Below are 21,563 nucleotides of genomic sequence, written 5' to 3' on the forward strand. Positions count from 1 at the left end.
TGAATGGATGCTATATGTGAGGAAGCTTTCCAACAGTCCTTCTTTTGTCTTTACTGGCAGGTGCCGTAGTAGTGGACCTCACAGGGGAGGACATTGAAGAATTCCCCTCTTCCCCCCCTCCCCTCCCCCTGCAACACTTCACTGCGCTGTCTCCCCCATACCCCCTGCTCCCACCCTCGCCAGATCTACCTCCCCTATCCCTCCCACTCCTACCTTCGACCGATGTACCTCTCCCATTCCCCCTGTTCCCACCCAAACCCGATCCACCTCTCATATCCCTTCCACCCTTGTGGACCACGCCTCTTCTCCCATCCCTCTTGCCCGTACCCACCTTTCCCCTGAGGATCTCCAGGAGATGGCCCACACCCTGCACCTGGGAGGAGAGGCACTGGAGGACCTTTCCCAGGTGCTCCAGTATCTGTCTTCCCAAGTACAGCGTCCTTGAGGCCATCTCCTCCCCCTTTCCCCCCAATCCCAATGTATATAGTTCCCCTCTCCAAAATATATTTTTGTTTAACATTAATAAAGATTTGTAAAGATTTATACAGGTGTGCGTTATCAATATTCTGTGTGTTCTTGTTGGGGTGTTTTCCAAACAGGTTGTGTGGGGGGTGGAACATAAGTACATAAGTACATAAGTAGTGCCATACTGGGAAAGACCAAAGGTCCATCTAGCCCAGCATCCTGTCACCGACAGTGGCCAATCCAGGTCAAGGGCACCTGGCACGCTCCCCAAACGTAAAAACATTCCAGACAAGTTATACCTAAAAATGCGGAATTTTTCCAAGTCCATTTAATAGCGGTCTATGGACTTGTCCTTTAGGAATCTATCTAACCCCTTTTTAAACTCCGTCAAGCTAACCGCCCGTACCACGTTCTCCGGCAACGAATTCCAGAGTCTAATTACACGTTGGGTGAAGAAAAATTTTCTCCGATTCGTTTTAAATTTACCACACTGTAGCTTCAACTCATGCCCTCTAGTCCTAGTATTTTTGGATAGCGTGAACAGTCGCTTCACATCCACCCGATCCATTCCACTCATTATTTTATACACTTCTATCATATCTCCCCTCAGCCGTCTCTTCTCCAAGCTAAAAAGCCCTAGCCTTCTCAGCCTCTCTTCATAGGAAAGTCGTCCCATCCCCACTATCATTTTCGTCGCCCCTCGCTGTACCTTTTCCAATTCTACTATATCTTTTTTGAGATACGGAGACCAGTACTGAACACAATACTCCAGGTGCGGTCGCACCATGGAGCGATACAACGGCATTATAACATCCGCACACCTGGACTCCATACCCTTCCTAATAACACCCAACATTCTATTCGCTTTCCTAGCCGCAGCAGCACACTGAGCAGAAGGTTTCAGTGTATCATCGACGACGACACCCAGATCCCTTTCTTGATCCGTAACTCCTAACGCGGAACCTTGCAAGACGTAGCTATAATTCGGGTTCCTCTTACCCACATGCATCACTTTGCACTTGTCAACATTGAACTTCATCTGCCACTTGCACGCCCAATCTCCCAGTCTCGCAAGGTCCTCCTGTAATCGTTCACATTCCTCCTGCGACTTGACGACCCTGAATAATTTTGTGTCATCGGCGAATTTAATTACCTCACTAGTTATTCCCATCTCTAGGTCATTTATAAATACATTAAAAAGCAACGGACCCAGCACAGACCCCTGCGGGACCCCACTAACTACCCTCCTCCACTGAGAATACTGGCCAAGCAAACCTACTCTCTGCTTCCTATCTTTCAACCAGTTCTTAATCCATAATAATACCCTACCTCCGATTCCATGACTCTGCAATTTCTTCAGGAGTCTTTCGTGCGGCACTTTGTCAAACGCCTTCTGAAAATCCAGATATACAATATCAACCGGCTCCCCATTGTCCACATGTTTGCTTACCCCCTCAAAAAAATGCATTAGATTGGTGAGGCAAGACTTCCCTTCACTAAATCCGTGCTGACTTTGTCTCATCAGTCCATGTTTTTGTATATGCTCTGCAATTTTATTCTTAATAATAGCCTCCACCATCTTGCCCGGCACCGACGTCAGACTCACCGGTCTATAATTTCCCGGATCTCCTCTGGAACCCTTCTTAAAAATCGGAGTAACATTGGCTACCCTCCAGTCTTCCGGTACTACACTCGATTTTAGGGACAGATTGCATATTTCTAACAGTAGCTCCGCAAGTTCATTTTTTAGTTCTATTAATACTCTGGGATGAATACCATCAGGTCCCGGTGATTTACTACTCTTCAGCTTGCTGAACTGACCCATTACATCCTCCAAGGTTACAGAGAATTCGTTTAGTTTCTCCGACTCCCCCGCTTCATATATTCTTTCCGGCACCGGTGTCCCCCCCAAATCCTCCTCGGTGAAGACCGAAGCAAAGAATTCATTTAATTTCTCCGCTACGGCTTTGTCCTCCCTGATCGCCCCTTTAACACCATTTTCATCCAGCGGCCCAACCGACTCTTTGGCCGGTTTCCTGCTTTTAATGTATCTAAAAAAATTTTTACTATGTATTTTTGCTTCCAACGCTAATTTCTTCTCAAAGTCCTTTTTTGCCCTCCTTATCTCCGCTTTGCATTTGGCTTGGCATTCCTTATGATCTATCCTGTTACTTTCAGTTGGTTCTCTTCTCCACTTTCTGAAGGATTGTTTTTTGGCTCTAATGACTTCCTTTATCTTACTGTTTAGCCACGCCGGCTGACGTTTAGTCTTTTTTCCCTTTTTTCTAATACGTGGAATATATTTGTCCTGAACCTCCAGGATGGTGTTTTTAAACAGCATCCACGCCTGACGCAAGTTTTTTACTCTGCGAGCTGCTCCTTTTGAGGCAGCCATGGCATAATTATATATATATAAGAAATCATATGAAGGGTTAATTCTGTTAAAAGCTTGGTATTTGAATTGAATTCTTATTTCAAATTTCAACTTTTACCTTGCAAGCAGAGCAAAGGAATGCCAGATGGTTCATATTATTTGAAAGTCTTGGCCGAGCTAAGTGTAGGACTGGCCTCCTGGAAGTAATAACCTGATATGTATGCTATTAAGTAAGATTGGCTTTTGACCCCTTTAATGAATGCCAGAGTTTAGTTAGCAGTTAGTACTAGGAATATGAGAAATCAATCATAATAACATGTAAGAGACTGGAGACCAAATGTCTGGCTTAAGGGGCCCCAGGTCAGAGGTCAGTTTAGGATGTCTGGAACCTATGTAACTGATATTTCAAAAGTAATGATTGGTTGAGGCAAGGTAGCCAATTTAATTCCTTAACCAATTGGGAGTAAAGGGGGCTAGGCTAGGAGGAGGGCTTAGGACCCTATTTAAGTAGGAGCAGAAGCAGTTTACGTCAGAAGGAGCTCAGAAGAAAGAGAAGGACAGAAGGAACAGACAGAAGAAGGAGAAGACAGCATAAGAAGAGAAGCAGCTGAGACAAAGACACAGAGAGCTGAGAGAAAGAGAAGAGAGCTAGAACTGATGTCTTGCTTTGTTTGCTGGCAAATAAAGAAGATTACTTTCTCATACTGGTGTGTGCTGTCTGACTCCTGAAGTATCACACATTCATGCATCCATTCCTGCAACAATTCTTGGTGGCAGCAGTGGGATGAATCCTGCATTAATCCCAGCACCCAACTGACTGGAGAACATTCGCCGGGTATGTATTCTGTATTTTGTATTGTAATTCTAGCTAGAAAATTGTAAATCAGCCCCTCAAGAAGGAGGGAAGGAGAATCTGATCAATTCTCAGCGAAGGCCCTAGTACCTTCTAGTCGCGGGGACTAGAAGCGAAAACGCTTGAGCTTATCTGTATTTGAGAAATCTGAAATTGTTGGGTGGGATTTTCTGTACTGAATGAATGTGTGATGCCTGAATGTTAATGAGTGCGGACTTCTTATAGCTGCATTTCCAATTAACGCGAGTTCAATTGGTCAGCAACGGAAGGAAGCGATTGCTGTCTGTCTACCTAGTGTCTCGAGAGTGCAGACCCCTTACTGCACTTTCAAAAATTCCCTCCCTCTTTGTGTGTTGTAACTGTAAGCATTATGGGTGGGACATCATCTAGACAAATTGCTACCCCCCTAGATTGTATGCTTAAGAACTTTAGAAAAGGCTTTTTAATTAATGACTATGGACAGACTTTAAGCTCAAGTACTTTAAGAACCTTGTGTGAAGTTGAGTGGCCATCTATGGGAGTGGGGTGGCCCCCTAGTGGCAGCTTAGATATTGAAGTAATTCGGAAGGTCTACAGTATAGTTGTAGGAGAACCAGAATATTCTGAACAACTCCCTTATATAGATTCCTGGGACAGCCTTGTGACTGACCCTCCCTCCTGGTTGAAAACTTATATGGGATCCCCAGTAAAATTCATGTTAGGCCGTGTTCAAAGAAAGATTAGAAAATCTAAACTAGAAGAGGGAAAGAGCCCCAGGAAGCCTACCACCCAATCGGTGGCTTCCGCCCCTACCCTGTCTGAGAAACCCATACTCTCTGATGACCCCTCAGATCTTGAGCCACCACCTTATGGCCCATTGTTGGGGTTCCGTGCCACCCCCAGAGATCCACGCCGCCCAGCCCAAGCTTCTCCAGCACAGGCTTCTCCGGATAGTTCTTCCCCTCCTGTGCCAAACCTGCCACACCCTAGGTTGGACTTTTCACCTGGCCTCTACCCTTCTGTGCCAAATCCTCTCCTGTTAACCTCTGAAGACCCGTTTTGGGTTCCACTCCCTGACTCCTCAACTCCTGACAGCCCAGCCTCTCCCTCTAATACCCCTACCCACTCATCAGGGGCCCGGCATCCCTTTCAATGGACTGACTCACCTGTGACCACCTCTCAGTCTATGAGTACCCCTCCCCATCCCTCAGGGGTTCAACATACCTCCACTGAATGGGTTAGACCTGCTGCAATCACCTTTGAGCATGATAGGAGGGTAGCTCCTAGCTCTACCTCAGGTTCTATTCCCACCTCCTCGAGAGTTCTGCCCCTTCGTCAGGTAACTACCACTCGACCGGATCCTAATAATCAGGGTCAGGTTATACAGGCACAGGCCTATCAGTATGTACCCTTCACAACCACTGATCTCCTGAATTGGAAGACGCATTATCCCTCTTATACTGAAAAGCCTCAGGCAGTGGTGGACCTAGTGGCTAGCATTATGGCCACCCATAACCCAACCTGGACTGATTGTCAACAACTTCTCCTGACCCTCTTCACAACTGAGGAGAGGCGGAAGATTTTGCAAAATGCTGAGGCCATCGCGCGAGAGCGTGTCCCCGGGGGGACACAGGACCCAGAGGGATGGGTTAGAGCTCGGTTTCCTCGCGCAGCTCCAGCTTGGGATCCAAATGATGGGCAGCACTATGAACTGTTGTCTGGCTATTGCCGGGACTTACTGGAAGGTATGAGGAAAGGCATAAAGAGGCCCATTAATCTGGCAAAGGTCTCTGAAATTCTCCAAGGGGCAACTGAATCCCCTGGGGCCTTTCTAGAGCGACTAATTGAAGCCTACAGAACATACACCCCATTTGACCCTGAAGCCCAAGAAAACCAGAGAATGGTGAATAGTGCATTGGTGGCCCAGAGTATGCCAGATATCCGGAAGAAGTTGCAGCGTCAGGAGGGATTCGCAGGGATGAATACCACCCAGCTAATTGAGATCGCAACCAAGGTTTTCATTAATAGAGATCAGGAGGTGCGCCGAGAGGCTGACCGGAAGATGCAGAAGAAGGCCGACCTTTTAGCGGCAGCCATTACTAATTCCACCCTTAACCGAGGTCGACCTCTAGCTAATGGGAAGCCAAAGTGGGACCCCGGACCACCAGCCAGGCCCCGAGATTCCTTCAATCAATCCCGGCCAAGGGGGGAGAATCCCAGACCAAGATTGGAGAGGGACCAGTGTGCCTATTGTAAGGAAAGAGGGCACTGGAAAGATGAATGCCCCCAGAGGCGCCAGGGACTGAGAAGGGGACCAGGAGATCGAGGAAGCCGAGGCCGAGTTCGAGAGGGAAGATATGAGCCTCCTGAATCTGACATCATCGGGATAGCCGAGATGGCAGAATGGGACGAATAGGACAGACCGGGTTCCTACAAACTGGGCTCCCAGGAACCTATGGTCAAGCTAACTATAGGGAGCCGCTCAATTCCATTCATGATTGATACAGGAGCTGAACATTCTGTTGTGACGGAGCGATTAGCGCCTGTGTCTGGAAAAACTGTCCGAGTGGTGGGTGCCACGGGGGTGCAGAACCGGAGGCCTTTCCTGACAACCCGTAGATGCCAATTAGGCTCACACATAGTCACTCATGAATTCCTGTATATGCCAGACTGTCCAATCCCTTTGTTAGGTCGAGACCTGCTGTCCAAGCTTAGGGCCCAAATTTCCTTTGACTCTGATGGCCAGACTTCAGTCTCCTTTCGGCCCCCGACCTCCAGCCCTAAGGGTATATTGAGTTTCTGCTGCCCTCTTGAAGAAGAATGGCGGCTGCATCAGTCACATGGCCAAGTTGACCTACCCCTGGCAGACAGCTTTCAGGTCAGTGGGGTATGGGCAGAAGATAATCCCCCAGGGTTGGCCCGAAATATTCCTCCTGTACATGTAGATTTACTTCCAAATGCCCGGCCAATCCATCTTCGCCAATACCCAATTCCCAGAAAGGCTCTGGAAGGGATTCAAGCACATTTGAATCGTCTGTTATCCCATGGAATTATTCGTCCTTGCCAGTTTCCATGGAATACGCCACTATTGCCAGTTCAGAAGCCAGGGACTGAGGACTACCGGCCAGTCCAAGACTTACGAGTGGTTAACAAATCCACTATCTCATTACACCCTGTAGTGCCTAATCCATATGTCCTGTTAGGATTGATACCTTCTGGAGCTACCCATTTCACAACACTAGACCTAAAAGATGCCTTCTTTTGTATTCGGGTGGCCCCAGCCAGTCAGTTGCTTTTTGCCTTTCAATGGGAAAACCCAGTAACAGGAAGGAAGCTTCAGTACACATGGACCCGCCTGCCACAGGGGTTCAAGAATTCCCCCACCATTTTTGGGACTGCCCTAGGACAAGATCTTAAGACTTTTAAATCTGAGCCTTCCAGGCGAGTTTTACTCCAGTATGTAGATGACCTCCTGATTGCAGCAGTGACCCAGGAAGAGTGTTTTGAGGCTACTAGAGAATTGCTGGAGCTACTCTTGGATGCAGGCTATAAGGTCTCACGCTCAAAGGCCCAACTTTGTCAGTCAGAAGTGAAGTATCTGGGCTTTTGTATTTCCCAGGGAAGTCGGAGACTGGATGCTAGTAGGAAGCAAGCGGTAGCTGCAATTCCCCAACCCAAGTCCAGAAGAGAAGTTAGGGAATTCCTGGGAGCAGCTGGATTCTGCAGAATTTGGATTCCAAATTTTGCATTGATGGCGAAACCCCTTTACCAAGCCACAAAGGGGGGTGAAAAGGAACCATTTGAATGGGGACCTACTGCTCAACAATCCTTCATTGCCATAAAGAAAGCCCTACTCCAAGCCCCTGCGTTAGGCCTTCCTGATGTGGAGAAACCTTTCTCATTGTATGTCCACGAGCGACAGGGGGTTGCTCTGGGTGTGCTGACCCAGATGATGGGATCCTGGCAGAGGCCTGTTGCATACCTGTCTAAACAGCTGGATGGAGTGGCTAAAGGATGGCCAGCCTGCATGAGGGCCATTGCAGCAACAGCCTTACTGGTCCAGGAAGCTGATAAGTTGACCTTGGGGCAAGAACTGGTTGTTAAAGTCCCCCACGCAGTTCTCACCCTCATGGAGTATAAGGGCAACCACTGGTTTACAAATAACCGTATGGTTAAGTACCAAGCCAGCTTGTGTGAGAATCCACGGATACACCTGGAAACAGTGGCTACATTCAATCCTGCTACTCTTTTGCCAGCATCTGAGGGACCACCGGATCATGACTGTATCCAAACTATGGATGAAGTGTACTCCAGTCGACCAGATCTTAAAGATGTTCCGTGGAGGGACCCAGATGTAATTTATTTCACAGATGGAAGCAGTTATGTGGAGAACTCCAAGCGACTGGCAGGCTATGCTGTGGTGACAGAGGACAAGGTGATAGAAGCAAGAGCCCTGCCCCAAGGAACTTCAGCCCAGAAAGCAGAACTTGTGGCCCTCATACGAGCTCTGGAGTTAGCAGCAGGACTGGTAACCAACATTTATACTGATTCCAAGTATGCCTTCACAACCCTACATGCTCATGGAGCTTTGTATAAGGAAAAGGGACTCATAAATGCTGCAGGCCAACCTGTTAAGTATGGACCTGAAATACTTCAGCTGTTAGAGGCTGTGTGGGCCCCTAAGAAGGTAGCTGTCATTCATTGCAGGGGACACCAAAGAATAGATACTCCAGTGGCCCGAGGGAATCGCCATGCTGATCGGGTGGCCAAGGAAGCTGCTCGAGGACCCCCAGCAAGTACTGTGACTCCCCTGTTCCAAATCCGACTGCAAGAATGGACACCTATATATACCCAAGTGGAAGAGAAATGGGCTCAAGAAGAAGGTGCAGTAAGGAGACCTGATGGCTGGTTACATCTCCCTGATACCAGAGTTCTGGTGCCACGCCACCTAGCTTGGCCTGTAGTGTCTCAAGCTCATGACCTATCACACTTAGGGAAAACAGCACTAGCCCGCCTACTCAATCGAGTAGTGGTGCTGGAAGGATTGGATAGTCTGGTTGCCACTGCCTCTGCCCGATGTACTCTCTGTGCCCAGAATAATGCTCGTCAGGGACCCCGTATTCCACCAGGAGTTCAGTCTAGAGGACTAACACCCTTTGAGTCCCTAGTTATAGACTTCACAGAAATGCCCAGGAGCGGTAGGCTCCGATATCTCTTAGTTATGGTCTGTACCTTTTCTGGGTGGGTGGAAGCATATCCTACAGTCACTGAGAAAGCCACAGAAGTAGCTCGAGCCCTCCTTAGGGATGTCATCCCCAGGTATGGACTGCCCCTTGCCATAGGTTCAGATAATGGTCCCGCTTTTGTTGAAGCTACACTTCAGGCCCTGTCCCGCGCATTGCGCATTACCTGGAAATTGCATTGTGCCTATCGTCCCCAGAGTTCAGGGCAGGTTGAGCGGGCAAACAGAACCTTGAAAAATAGCCTAGCAAAGATTTGTCAGGAAACCCAATTGAAATGGCCACAGGCATTGCCACTAGCCCTCTTCCGCCTCCGATGCACCCCAACTAAAGGAACAGCCCTTTCTCCCTTTGAAATTGTGTATGGGAAGCCCCCAGCCATTTTACAGGGAATTAAGGGAGACATAGGGATTTTAGGGTCTGCCCAGGTGCAGGAGCAGGTAGCCCTCTTGGGAAAGATAATTTCTGAGCTTCAGTCTTATGTGAGAGAAATAAACCCTGTCCCCTTCCAGGCTCAGGTACATTCCTTCCTGCCAGGGGATAGAGTTTGGGTGAAAGACTGGAGGCTCCAGCCCTTGGGGCCCCGATGGAAAGGACCTTTTACTGTTTTGCTTTCTACCCCTGCAGCTGTGAAGGTCGCAGGGATTACTCCATGGGTCCATTGGTCTCGAATTAAGTCTGCTGACCAGACTGAGCCCAGCACGGATCAGACGGAGCCTAGACAGTGGAGAGCAGAAAGAGATCCAGCGGAGCCATTGAAGTTGCGCTTGACCCGAACCAAAGAATCTACTAGCTGAAAAGAAGGGTCAACTGCATACTGCAGGAGCGGCTGAACTTCGGCTTCACACTGGGACTCTTTCTTGCCCAGATTCTGGCTTTCTTGGAATTTGAAAGCTTGATCCTTGTCAGTTGAGGGTCTATCCCAACTGGTATAAGAACTCAAAGACTGAGAACACTATATTAGAGTAATCTGTGATTAGCACAGACTGTTGAAATATTACTGCTTAATTAGTTTGCTGTATTTGTTTTAGATTAGGAAGAAGAAAATGTTAGTAGTTTGGATGCTTTTGTTGTTTTCTACTCCTTGCCTCCTTGTTCCTAATACCCCAACTCGCTCCAACCTTTGGTTACACTCTGTCCAGGAATTAATTAGCCAGGCAAAGATTACTTCCCCTTGTATTGTGTGTTCCCGATTTTCTCCTTATACCACAGATGTCCCAGCTGTACCTGTCCCTGTGCAACTCCCAGCTCTTATACCTCCCTACTTTTCGAGTTCAGGCCCTTGGAGCCAGGATTATACTTGGTGGTCCTTTTATAATGCTACTTCCCCCTCTGACTCTTCTCTAAGGCCAGTCTTTACGTCTCCCTATCCAGCTTCTGGAGTGTTTTGTTTAACAAGAAGCATCTCAACTGTTCTTCCCATTCCCTGTAACTATACTAATGTTCTCCCAGAGAAGGAGGAACCTGTGTGGGTAGTTTCTCCAGGTACTCCTATGTGCCCTATTACCATACCTGTAGATTATGACCAGGGTGATTACCTGGCTCCTAACTATACTACTGAGAAAACTATAGTGTCCCATCCCATTTTCTACTTTCATAAGTCCCCGGGGTATGAAGGGGTTGCATCATATGAGCGGTCTGTTACAATTGGGGATTGGCACCTATGGTGTACAAAGTCTCCATTTCTTCTTCGTTCCCCCTGGGATAGGGGCTCGCATTATGGGCATCCTAATCTCCATCCTGTGCCTACATTTATTGGGAACTTTCCTCACCCTCTCCTTGGTCATTACTGGCTCTGTGATAATGTCCTCCACATGATTCTTCCCGCCACATATGATTTTTGTGTATTGGTAACCTTGAATTATTTTCCTAAAGTTATTCCTCTTAAGCCACTATCCACGCACCGCTCTAAGCGAGAGGCTTTGTCCTTACCCTCCTCCGTTGCCACAGAGGATGAGGCGATTGAATTAGCCCTCCAGTATATTAATTCTACTTATCCTCTGACTAAAAAGAGACTTGTAGCCCTTTCTGCCACGGCCTGGATTCCAATTGGAGGCCCGGTAGCGGGTATTACTGAACTAGGTATGGCTACCCGGAGACTTCAATCCCTACTCCATGTTTTAGTTCATGAGCTGAATGTGGTAGTCAATGCATTGCAGGATCAAATTAATGAATTAAGTATAGTTTCTAGGTATAACCGTATGGGTCTTGACTATCTCTTTGCAGCCCAGGGTGGTCTCTGCACAGTGCTAAATTCTTCAGAGTGCTGTACTATTGTCATAAATAGGACGCATGTAGTTAGGCATGCCATGGATAAAGTCCTACAGTTGGCTAGCCTTAATGTGGAGGATTACCGAGGAGGATTAGATCTTACCTCCTGGTGGTGGTCATTGACCTCCTGGATACGTCCTTTGTTCATTTCCCTAATAGTCTTAGTTTTAGCAGGGTTTTTGTTTTGTTTCCTGGCCTCATGTGCTTCGGCAGTATGCCGTCGAACCTTAACAAGTAGGGTAATGGTGATTCACAAGTCTATTCCTAGTTAGGATCACTAATCTCCAGAGTTTGAGTTGTGAGACTTATCTCTGCATAAGCTGATTTTAGTCTCAAAGGGGGGAATGAGGCAGCCATGGCATAATTATATATATATAAGAAATCATATGAAGGGTTAATTCTGTTAAAAGCTTGGTATTTGAATTGAATTCTTATTTCAAATTTCAACTTTTACCTTGCAAGCAGAGCAAAGGAATGCCAGATGGTTCATATTATTTGAAAGTCTTGGCCGAGCTAAGTGTAGGACTGGCCTCCTGGAAGTAATAACCTGATATGTATGCTATTAAGTAAGATTGGCTTTTGACCCCTTTAATGAATGCCAGAGTTTAGTTAGCAGTTAGTACTAGGAATATGAGAAATCAATCATAATAACATGTAAGAGACTGGAGACCAAATGTCTGGCTTAAGGGGCCCCAGGTCAGAGGTCAGTTTAGGATGTCTGGAACCTATGTAACTGATATTTCAAAAGTAATGATTGGTTGAGGCAAGGTAGCCAATTTAATTCCTTAACCAATTGGGAGTAAAGGGGGCTAGGCTAGGAGGAGGGCTTAGGACCCTATTTAAGTAGGAGCAGAAGCAGTTTACGTCAGAAGGAGCTCAGAAGAAAGAGAAGGACAGAAGGAACAGACAGAAGAAGGAGAAGACAGCATAAGAAGAGAAGCAGCTGAGACAAAGACACAGAGAGCTGAGAGAAAGAGAAGAGAGCTAGAACTGATGTCTTGCTTTGTTTGCTGGCAAATAAAGAAGATTACTTTCTCATACTGGTGTGTGCTGTCTGACTCCTGAAGTATCACACATTCATGCATCCATTCCTGCAACACTTTCAGTCTTTTTTTCACCATTTTTCTCATTTTGTCGTAATCACCTTTTCTATAGTTAAACGCTAGCGTACTTGATTTCCTAGTTTCACTTCCTTCAATGCCAATATCAAAACCGATCATATTATGATCACTGTTATCAAGCGGCCCTCGTACCGTTACCCCCTGCACTAGATCATGAGCACCACTAAGGACTAAGTCTAGTATTTTTCCTTCTCTTGTCGGCTCCTGAACTAGCTGTTCCATGAAGCTGTCCTTGATTTCATCAAGAAATCTTATGTCCCTTGCGTGTACAGATGTTACATTAACCCAGTCTATATGCGGGTAATTGAAATCCCCCATTATTATTGTGTTGCCCAGTTTGTTTGCGTCCCTGATTTCCTTTAACATTTCCGCATCCGTCTGTTCGTCCTGGCCAGGCGGACGGTAGTACACTCCTATCACTATCCTTTTCCCCTTTGCACATGGAATTTCAATCCACAGTGATTCCAAGGAGTGTTTTGTTTCCTGCAGAATTTTCAATCTATTTGATTCAAGGCTCTCGTTAATATACAATGCTACCCCTCCACCAATCCGATTCACCCTATCACTACGATATAATTTGTACCCCGGTATGACAGTGTCCCACTGGTTATCCTCCTTCCACCAGGTCTCAGAGATGCCTATTATATCTAATTTTTCATTTAGTGCAATATATTCTAACTCCCCCATCTTATTTCTTAGGCTCCTGGCATTCGCATATAGACATTTCAAACTATGTTTGTTGTTCCTGAGTACATCATGCTTAGTACTTGACAGTATTAATTGGCAATCTTTTGTCTGATTTTTATTGTTATTTAAGGAACAGAATTAATAGTAACTGTAGTACAGGGGTGAAAGAGGTGGTATATTAAGGGGTCCTTGTACAAAGCTGCACTGAAGTGAACCACTTACACAGTGTGGCCATTTCTGGAGGAAGCACTTAACACCACCCAGGAGGAGAGGAGGAAGAAGGAGTAGGAGGAGGTGGAGGAGGAGGAAGAAGAAGAAGAGGGTAGAGAAGGAGGAGATTTGATGCTGCAGACTATTTTGTGTGTAATTTTTAAAAGAAGTTGTGTGGGTGGTGGGTTATTTGACAGCCATTGGACATTAAAAATGGAAACTGTAGTATTACATTAGAAATGTTGATTAAACCGGGGGGGGGGGGGGGGGGGCAAGCAACGTGGCGGGCGGGAAGAAAAACACAGACAAATGAATCAGCTTCTAATTTCACGATGCAGGTATTCGCGCATTGGCTGTGGATGTGCGCATATATATGACGTACATATTGTGTGTCCTAACAAGCGCCGCACAAATGTGTGTGCTATCATCACATTTGTCTTTCACGTGTCACAGACAAACGATCCAGGCATTCGCGCATTGGCTGTGGATGTGCGTATATATATGACGTACATATTGTGTGTCCTTAACAAGCGCCGCTCATCACGTTTGTCTTTCATGTGTCTTGCTACAACAAGGACGTGGATGGTGGATTTCTCATGGCACAGTTGGACTTTTTTGCTGGCAGGCAACATGCTGCCAGGCACGGACAGGAGCCAAGGCGACCCGTTCATGAAGACCCTGCCCACGTTCGCCATCGCCGCCTCCCCCGCCCACGTGTGTTTCATCCACGGGTGGTTTTGGAAGACATGTCTGACAGGAAAATTGTAGATGACTGTCACGGTTGTGCCCAGGTTCCTTGCTCTCAGTCACCTCGCCCCCAGTGGTTAGACCTGGTGGCTGCTGTGAACTGATGGCTTGCCATTTCCCATGTTCCAGAAGATATGCTGGTCCGGTCAGGTCCGGTCCGGATCTTCCAGCCTTCCAGATTGTTTTGGGAGTTTTTTGGAACTAAGCAGTACCTATACCTGGTGAACTCCCTTGTATGCTGCCTTTATTAATCACCTGGGAAGTTCTCTAGTTTGCCTTGCAACAGAGGTCCTCAGAGGAGTTTCCTTTGGTGAGAGTTAGTTGCAGTGCTGCTGTGCTATTTCCTGATTGTGGCTTTGACCCTGCTTGTCTCCTGGTTTATTCTTCTATCTGCTGCCCGCCCAGACCCGGCTTGTTTTCTGGTTTATTCTGCTGCTTGCTGCCTGCCTGGAACCCCGGTGTGTTTTCTGCCAGGTATTTGTGACCTGGATTGGCCACAGGATGCCGGGCAGTCCCTGCCTGTGAGGATTGAACAAACAAGTCTGGACACAACTAGCACCTGAGATACTATACTTACTTGGAAGAGCATCGCTGGTAGTCCAGGAAGAGGCAGAGGTGGGCTGGCTTGTACTTGGAACAGCATCGCTGGTAGTCCAGGAAGGGGCAGAGGAGGGCTGGCTTGTCGTCCAGGCCAGTGGCGTAGCCAGACTGCCAATTTTGGATGGGCCTGAACCCAAAGTGGGTGGGCACAAAATTTTCTCTCTACCCCCCTCCCCTAGCAAAATTTAGTCACACTTTTCAGTGAGCTTTCAGAGGCCAAAACCTCCTGCCTCAGGTCAGTATAATGCTGTTATGGTATCCTCTCCTGACCTAAGGAAGGAAGTATTGGTCTCTGAAACTTTATTAACACAGGTACCATATTACTTTATCCTAAATTAAAAATAAAATTATTTTCTTTACCTTTGTTGTATGGCCATTTACTTTTTCTCATTGTGTTGCTCTCAGTCTCTAGATTCTGCTTTCCTTCGTCTTTCTCTTGCCAGGGTTTCCTGTCCATTCATCACCTATGGCTTTTCATCTTTTCCTCACCCTTGTTCGCCACATGCCCCTTCCTCTTATTCTCCAGTCTTTCCCTACTCTATCCTCTCCCTATTTCCATCCAGCAGCTCCCCTCTTTCTCTCCCCATCCTTCCAGTGTCTCCCCTCTTTCTTTTGCATCCAGTGTCTCCTTTTTCTCCCTACCCTTCCATCCAGTGTCTTCCCTCTTTCTCTCCTTATCCTTCCACTCATCTACCCTCTCTCCTGATCCTTCCATCTAGAGTCTCTATCTCCCCTCTCCTTCTATCCAGTGTCTATCTCTCTACCCTTTTCTGTTCAGTCTCCTCCCTCTCTCCACATCCTTCTAGTTTCTCCCCTTTCTCTCTGCATCCTTTCATCCATCTCCCCTCTTTCTCTCCCTATCCTCCCAGGTCCAGCAGCTCTCTTCCCTCTAGTCCCTTCTTCCTCTTCCTTCCTTGTCCAGCAGCTCTCCAGCCCCTTCCTCCTCTCCCTCTCTTGTCCAGCAGCTCTCTCCCTTCCATCCAATCCCCTCCTCCTCTCCATCCCATGTCCAGCAGCCCTCTCCCTTCCCTCTAGTCCCTTCTTCCTCTTCCTCCCTTGTCCAGCAGCTCTCCAGTCCCTTCCTCCTCTCCCTCCCGTGTCCAGTAGCTCTCTCCCTTCCCACCAGTCCCTCCCATGTCCCAGCAGCTTCTCCCTACCCTCCAGTCCCTTCTTCCTCTCCCTCCCTTGTCCCAGCAGCTTCTCCCTTCCCTCCAGTCCCTTCTTCCTCTCCCTCCCATGTCCCAGCAGCTTCTCCCTTCCCTCCAGTCCCTTCTTCCTCTCCCTCCCTTGTCCCAGCAGCTTCTCCCTTCCCTCCAGTCCCTTCTTCCTCTCCCTCCCATGTCCCAGTAGCTCTCTCTTCCTTCCCTCCAGTCCCTTCTTCCTCTCCCTCCCTTGTCCCAGCAGCTCAGCCACTTTCCCCCCAGGCCCGCGAATCCACATCCTTCCCGCGCTGTCGCAGCCCTTTTGTCCCGCGGAGGCAGCGTTCAGCGTTTCCTTCCTACTGCCCTGTCTTCTCCCCAGGCTCTGCTGCATCGTCCCTGCAAGTGGAACCGTTTTCCTTTTCGGCCATCGCGCTGCGCTGCCATACACACAGGCAGCTTCGCTCCTTCCCCACCGCGTTCATCCGGCCCTAACAGGAAGTGCATCAGAGAGGGCCAGAATGGACGCGGCGGGGGAGGAGTCTGTGCCTGTGTGTATGGCAGCGCAGAGCGACGGCCGAAGAGGAAAACGATTCCACTTGCAGGGATGATGCAGCGGAGCCTGGGGAGAAGACAGGGCAGGAAGGAAACGCTGAACGCTGCCTCCGCGGGACAAAAGGGCAGCGACAGCGTGCGAAGGATGGGCGGGCCTGGAGGGAAAATGGGTGGGCCTGGGCCCATCCAGGCCCACCCGTGGCTACGCCCCTGGTCCAGGCTGTAATAATGTAAGGGAAAAAAAGAACATACGCATGGAAACAGGATGCTAGGCTCAATGGACCTCAGTCTTTCCCAGTATGGCAATACTTATGTACTTATGTCCCTTCCAACACCCCCACAGCACATCACAGTACTCACCACCTTCTCTGTCCTCAGTTGTGGGACCTGACAATCTGGAATCTTCCAGATGTTCATCTAGAAATGTAAACAGAAACGACGTTGACCCAAAACCGTCCACAACCAAACTTCTTACCAACACCCACCCCATTGTCTGCAAAATGCTAAAGAAACTCACCTTCCATACCACCAATGGCATCCTCCTACATGTCGGCACCACCACAAAGTCCGACCACCTGCTCACGACCAAGAGTGGTCAACACAGCCTCCTCCAGGGGAGTCAGTTCCACGGTACATGGAGGGCCATCCCCTGTACCCTTTCCATGTTTCCACTTCTTCCGTGCCTTGTCTTTGACCATATCCCTGAAGTCATGCCAACAATGCTTACACTGCTCCACAGTGCGCATCCGCACACTGACAACATTCACCTCATCCGCAATCTTCCTCCATATCTCGTTCTTTTGTCCAAGCGAGAGCCTGGTCTTTTTAAAAAGCCATCCAAATTCATCGCATACACCATGCACCAACACTTGTAGCTCGTCCTCCGTAAATTTTGGTGCATGCTTCCGCTTACCATTGCGATCAGGGCCTTCACTGCCAAACACTGTTTCCTCATCCTCCTCATGCCATGGCACATTATTCATCATTGATTCCAGAGAAATAAAATGGAGGAGATGTTAACATCTTGAAAATGCACACTTAGCACCCTGCCATCACCCCGCCATAAGCTGATCTCTATGCTGTAAACGGCACTTATAACAATGAAAAATGGACAGCAGAAAGGAAAAACAACGTGGCACACACCACACACCTTAAAACAAATAAAATGGAGAAGTCAACAACATGCCAGCAAAATGCCAGCAAAATCACATTTTACACCATTCATAAGCTCATGGGAACGTCTTACTTTTACCTATGAACACTTTTTTGAAAACAGAAAGGAAGAAACAACGTGGCACACACCACACACCTTAAAAAAAATAAAATTGAGAACTTTTTAACAACAGGAAAATGCCTGCAAAATCACATTTTACAACAAGGAAACGTCTTACTTACCGATGAAAAATTTGAAGCAGGAAAAACAACGGAAAATCAAGCTGGAGGCAGTACTTGCCAGTAGCCTTTGTGTAATCGAAAAAACGAACAGTGACGTGTATCTTACGTGTATCTTACACGCCCTGGACGCACGCCTATGACATGTCACATACGCACATAAGCCACATTGATACCGTGTGCTTTCCGAATGAATCTGTGCGCATGCGTTTCCTGCTCCACTGGCGGGGATTGCACCAGATTAGCGAAACTTTCATGCATCCGACTTATTAATATCGCACCGAACATTTCTGAGTCGTTTTTTAGAGCATCCTTCGTTTTTTCAAATTCGGTAAGTTTTCTATGTGACTTCTACATTTTCGATTCTTTTACCTTTTGTTGATGCATCTGCCCTTTAGTCCCAAACTCAGTCCCTTCTTACATGGATAGTACTTGGTTGTTCAGATAGATTTTCACCTCAATTTATATAAGATTTGAACATATATGAATAATGAAGATATGCATTCATCGGCTGCTGAATGAGCACCTTGACTGGTTATTTAAAAAAATAGGATAAAAACTGTTTTCTTCAACAACAGGTTCTTCAGGTTCTCTGTTAGGAAACTTAGGTGGGGGGGTCTTTCACTAAAACTTAGCTTGAGTTATCTGCAGCAGGGCCCATAGGAATAAAATGGTCCCTGCTGCAGATAACTCAAGCTAAGCTTTAGTAAAAGACCCTCATACTTTTTGCTTTCTCACATTCTATGAACTTCTTGTCTTATCTGCAAGACACTACAACGTCATCCTTTTCCTTTCTGCATTCAGGAATTCCACTGTCTGGCCTGTAAAATACTTTTTAGAACCTGGAACTTCTTCCCTCTGGGCATCACCAAAACAGACAAAAGAACTTTCATCTTCTTTTCCTTTACATTAAATCAGATAGGAATTTCAGGATCCAGTAGCTCAGAGGAGTGGCCTAGTGGTTAGGGTGGTGGAGTTTGGTCTTGGGGAGCTGAGGAACTGAGTTTGATTCCCACTTCAGGCACAGGCAGCTCCTTGTGACTCTGGGCAAGTAACTTAACCCTCCATTGCCCCATGTAAGCCACATTGAGCCTGCCATGAGTGGGAAAGCACGGGATACAAATGTAACAAAAAAAAGAACTGTAGCTCTGGATTTTTCAAGCTTTCTCTGTCTTAGGATGGCAGGACTAGGGTAGCCCCCAACCATTATTATAAATAAAAGAGCAAAATACTGTAACTTCTCTACTTTTGCCTTTGTTGAGAGACTAGGTCAGTACTGAGGACCCAGACGTTCATGAGTTTGGCAGAAGGAGGTGAAAGAGAGGTAACTCCTCTCTTTTCCTTTAACTCAAAGACCAGTTTGTTATTTCAGGACCTAACCCTTTACAAGGCCTGAGACTGTATACTGCTGCTCTCAGGCAGAAAAAAAAAGAGACAAAAAGACAAATTTGTCTCTGAAACTTGGAACTATATGTCTTTGACAGATATCATCACTCTATCTCCATTGCTTTCTAAAATGGGGAAGCCATCTGCATACTCACTCCCACATTAAAACACTGAACAGCTACCAGGGCAAGTGAACTTCTGCAGCATAACAGTACATATTAAGCCATCTGTTACTGAATTAATAAATACATTAAAATACTAAGGTATTTGAGTGATCTGGGTTGCATGCCCTTATCTATGAAAAACTGAAAATTAAAAGAACCTTTTCCAATTCATTTTCCGTCTTCACAGGAAATATAAACTTGAATTGCAAATGGACTACTTGGACTCTAAACACATAATAAACATAATGCATAGGTCTTTTACAAAACACACAAACTTCAGCCAATATAAATATAATCAACTTACTTTCAAATGTTTATCAAACATTTGCAAATGGTAAATCACTGAGAGGAAGATGCACTAAAGTCGTCGGTAATTCCTGTTCCCTACCGATTCCCTAGCGAATTGGTAGGGAACGGGAATTCACTAAGGAAAGGGAATGCAAATGAGCTACTCATTGTAGCTCCGTTGCATTCACCATTACCTCGGTAGCCAGTCGGAGAATCGGGACGTCCCATTCGGTTATGCTCCTCTTCTTGGGTCTCTTCAGCCAATCAAAGTGCATCTAGCTTGCTGGTGTCAGCTCCACGCACTCTGATTGGCTGAAGAGACCTGGAAGAGAAGCATAATGAAAAGGGACGTCCCGAACTCCGGATCGACTCGCAGGTCCCCGATTCCCTAATCCTTCTCCTCGCTGCTACAGAAGGTGAGCAGCGCAGGGGAGACAAAACTTTAAAAAAAAAATCGGCAAAAAGACGTCCCTCACAAGCGCAGGCAGAGTACGTCCATAAAGGACACCCCTCACGTGCGCTCGCTGCTTTTTTTTTCCTTTTTTACCTTTTTTTGGGGCTCTTTTCCTTTCCGATTCCCTCACAGGAGCCCTAACGAGAGGTAGCTTGTTACACATATAGACCCGATATAATGCGGAGGACAAGGTCAAAAGTTTTATACCGCATTTTAAGTGAGTCCACTTTATATCAAATATTTTTTGGTTATGTACTTTGATCCCTTGTATGGGATATGTACTAGTGCTGTTTTGATTATGTACGTTTTAATTTCTTCCCACAGTTCATCTGGGTGTCTTTCTTCTATGGGGAGATGGTCACATCTGTTTTTTTTAGTTCAACTGTGTAGCTGGTGCTGATCTTGTCCTTGTAAAATCTGTTTGCAGTTGCCAATTGTTTGGCATTGCAGAATCTGAGTTTAACTGTGGCTACAAGTAACTGGTGATCTGATCCACAGTCAGCACCAGGGTATTGTCTTCATTGCCATGACTGAACTCTGCCACTTTTCCTGACACAGGATATAGTCGATTTTGTTTCTGTGTTCTCCACTTGGTGATGTCCAGGTGTGCAGCTACCATTTGGGTTGTTCAGACCAAGTGTTGGTGATCATTAGCCGATGTTCTTGGCAGAACTGAACCAATCAACCTCCTCATGGCTGCCGAGAGACTGAGCAGGAACCAGGGCAGAATCATTATCGCTGACGCCGCCCCCCCCCCCAAAAAAAAAGACATCGCCACCCCCGCTGTTGCCCCCCTTCATGCCCGCCCGAAGTACCTTGGCTGGCCCCACCAGCTGCAGGCAGCACGGCTCCTTCCCCTGCCCAGCATTACCTGTTCCTGTGGCTGCTTTCCTCAGGTCGCACATGCTCATTTTCAACAGGCAATGAGAGGGGGACCCGGCACCGGAGTTTTCTCTCTCCTGATCCTGTCAGGATGTGATCACCCAGGTCCTGTCAGAAGCAGGAGAGAGAGAGAGAGACCCCTGAGCTGGGCCCCACCTGGGGGCCCAGGCCCAGGGAATTTTGCCCCCTCTGCCCTCCCCATCTCAGCGGCCATGGATCTCCTGCCTCATTCTGCTCTCCTAAACCAAATCTTCCAGCAATTTTGGGTTCTGCCACAATTCCCACTTTGGAATTGAAATCACCAATAATGTAGCTAATGTTCTTATTGGGTGTTTGGCTTAAAGCATCCTGAAGTTCACCATAGAACTCTTCCACCTCTTCCTCAGGTGCATCTGCTGTTGGGGCATATATTTGCAGGATTGTGATGTTACGGGCTTCAGGAAAGGCAGAGGCACTCATGATCATATTGCCAACCTTCGATGGATTATGAAAAAAGCTAGGGAATACCAGAAAGATCTCTACATGTGTTTTAGCAATTATTCAAAGGCATTTGATGTGCTTGAGCACAACAAGCTCTGGACCTGCCTAAAGGAGATGGGTACACCACCACACCTGATTGAACTCATAGGATCACTCTATCAAGATCAAGAAGCTACAGTCCAAATGCCATATGGAGACACAGATTGGTTCAAGATTGGAAAGGGTACACAAGGATGCATCCTGTCACCAGCAGCTTTCAACTTGTATGCTGAAACC

This window comes from Microcaecilia unicolor, chromosome 3 (genome assembly GCF_901765095.1).
Source record: "Microcaecilia unicolor chromosome 3, aMicUni1.1, whole genome shotgun sequence".
NCBI lineage: Eukaryota > Metazoa > Chordata > Amphibia > Gymnophiona > Siphonopidae > Microcaecilia > Microcaecilia unicolor.